The sequence below is a fragment of the Nestor notabilis genome, unplaced genomic scaffold (genome assembly GCF_000696875.1).
Source record: "Nestor notabilis isolate BGI_N333 unplaced genomic scaffold, ASM69687v1 Scaffold33013, whole genome shotgun sequence".
NCBI classification, from domain to species: domain Eukaryota; kingdom Metazoa; phylum Chordata; class Aves; order Psittaciformes; family Psittacidae; genus Nestor; species Nestor notabilis.
In genome coordinates, this window is record NW_009921122.1 from 1 (window position 1) to 2,887 (window position 2,887).

A 2,887-nucleotide genomic window follows, 5' to 3' on the forward strand; every position below is an offset into this window, starting at 1 on the left:
TTTTTTCTTTCTTACTTGCTCACTTGAAGTTTTGTTCTCACGCTGAACTACCCCTCCCCTCCCTTACTCTGCCTTTCCGGACCCTCTCCAGCCTCCGCTCGACTCCTCAGCAGCACCGCGGGCATCATGTCCTTCGACCCCACCATCATGCCACCTGCGAACGGCTCCGCCAACGGAACCGCCACTGGGGCGGAGGGTGGGAAGCCCCCCACGATCCCCACCGTCATGTTCATCTTCGGCGTGGTGGGCAACCTCATAGCCATCGTGGTGCTCTGCAAGTCCAGGAAGGAGCAGAAGGAGACCACTTTCTACACACTGGTCTGCGGGCTGGCTGTCACCGATCTCTTAGGGACCTGTCTGGTGAGCCCAGTCACTATTGCCACTTACCTGCAGAACCGCTGGCCAGGAGGACCGGCACTGTGTGAGTACAGCTCCTTCATCCTCCTCTTCTTTGGACTCTCTGGCCTCAGTATTATCTGTGCCATGTCCATAGAAAGGTACCTGGCCATCAACCATGCCTATTTCTACAACCATTATGTAGACAAGAAGCTGGCAGGACTCACGCTCTTTGCCATCTATGCCTCCAACGTGCTGTTCTGCGCCCTCCCCAGCATGGGACTCGGCAAGTCTACCTTGCAGTACCCTTACACTTGGTGTTTCATAGACTGGCGAGCAAAGGAGGCCACCCATGCAGCATATTCCTACATGTACGCCGGCTTCAGCTCCTTCCTAATCATGGTCACCGTGGTCTGCAACATCCTGGTGTGCGTGGCCCTCATCCGCATGCACCGGCAGTTCATGCGGCGCACGTCCCTGGGGACAGACACCACCTCCAGCCGTTTATCTGACTTTCGCAGACGCCGGAGCTTCCGTCGGATGGCTGGAGCAGAGATCCAGATGGTTATTCTGCTCATTGCCACTTCCCTGGTGGTGGTCATCTGCTCCATTCCTCTGGTGGTGAGTAACATTGTGCAACCTTTCTTCTTTTCCATCACCCGCACTGCTGAGTCCTCCAACTCCTAGTCTGTGCTTGCAGGACAGAATCCTATTTATCTGGCACTGCAAACAGTTATAATAACTTAAAGGCTGCTAACATACGTGCATGGTGAGAAGAGGTTGTGTTGATTTATATTTACATGAAAGACTTGCTTATCCCAAGTCCTGGGCTTTTTTAATTGGTTAAAAGGCAGCGCCAAAAGTTCTCAGTAATTTTTCCACTGTTCAGCTGGAATCTGCATAGCAAAAGTCTTGCTGAGAGCTAGAGGCACTTTAAAGTTCACTTCCAAAATTAATTTGTGATGAGTGAGCTTTGGGTCTGGCCTGCCTTTCTGGATGCTTACTGTGTTTTAAATATGTGCACGCTGTTGCTGAAGGGTACAGCAGTCCTTAATGTGCGAAAAGAGGACACAGCTCTGAACACTTGGCATCAGCTATACACACTGTGCTTCAACCCAAAACTTGAGATGAGCTTCCTGTCCTTAGGGAGGGATTCACCCACCATTTCTGGGGTAGATCCCACACAGGCATCCCTCCAGGAGCTCCCTGCTGTAGGAGGAGTAAATTTGGTTGAACCATTAGTTGGTACTCACTTGAGTATGAGTTGGAGGAATCTGGTCCATGTAAACCTAGAGATCATGCTGAAATGTCAAGCAACATTACCACTAACCATTTGCTAATTTTCTGAAACAGCAGAATAATTAGTGTCATTAAATTGACATGCAGGATCCACTTCTGTTCCTCCACCTTATCTCCAAGGAAGAAGAAAATAACAACCACCCACCAGCTGGAGGCTTAGTTCTTGCTTGCCACCCCCCATAATAAAGCTTGGCGAACTTCTCCTCTGTCTCAGAGATGTTAAAACAAATAGCCGGCTTGCCATATTCGCCGCCTTCCAAAATACAGTGTAGGGAGCCAAGCAGTGTTTGTCAGACAGAAAGTGCTTTAGCAGGATTGTTTTGAGGGGGTTGTTGTTGGTAGGGTGATCAGTGTGAAACACAGCTGGCCAGATGGGGATGTGAAACAAATAATGTATACCATGGTAAGAAAGTTTAGAGAAATACATGTGAACGTACAGGACTCAAGAAATCAGTGAGTCTGTCCCCCCTGCCTCAGAGGAGTTGTAATCGCAAGGGTTGGGCCAGTTTTGCCACATTACTAACATAAACGGGAAGCACTGAAGTATGGCTGTGCTGCAGCCCCAGTGCCCCGGCTGTCACCGAAAGCCGTGTCCTGTCCTTTGCTGTTGTCACTTTGCGTCGCGCTGCGACATGACCGAGCAAAACGCCTTGTGTTCATTGCTTGACATCTGAAGGGAGCTGAGAGGTGCTGAGCTGCACACAGGGTATCTCCAGGAGGTGCATGTGGGTTAAATGGAGGAGCTGAGCACAACCTGCCCTGCAGTCCAGCTCCAGAAACTGCAACTTGCTGCTCTGGGAAGCATCAGGTCATGGAGTGGTCAAAACCCCGACAGTACTGTGGCTTGACAGTACTTAATTTGATTAATCTTGTATTAAAACAGCTACTTCACAAAGGAACAATATTGCATTTTCAAAAAACAGATGCTGGTAAATGCAGAAAATAGGTTCTGGGAATTAACTACTGGTTTGTGACGTGATGGACTCAATCAGTTTCAGAAAAAAAGCCAAAACTTATTGTGTTGACAAGCAGTTAGAGGAAGGCCGAGAAGACTGAGTGTAAAATACAAAATGGAACTGTTCACATCATTTGTACATAGGCAGCCTTTGCAGAATATTAAAAAAAAAAAAAAAAAAAAAGGAAAAATCAAGCAGGAAGGGTTAACAGAAAGTGAACTGGATTGTTGACAGTTACAGTTAATGAACCTGGGCGGGGCAAGGGTTTATTATTTAAAGAGTTGTTAGTGAAAAAC

At 48.2% G+C, this 2,887-nt stretch overlaps 1 pseudogene across 1 annotated transcript; it reads left to right on the forward strand.

The window, feature by feature from the left end:
• The first annotated feature begins 78 nt into the window (after nucleotides 1–78).
• LOC104401019 lies at nucleotides 79–1,023 on the forward strand (annotated as a pseudogene). The gene has a single exon (XR_719897.1). The product of XR_719897.1 is annotated as a prostaglandin E2 receptor EP4 subtype pseudogene (transcript).
• The last annotated feature ends 1,864 nt before the right edge of the window (nucleotides 1,024–2,887 follow it).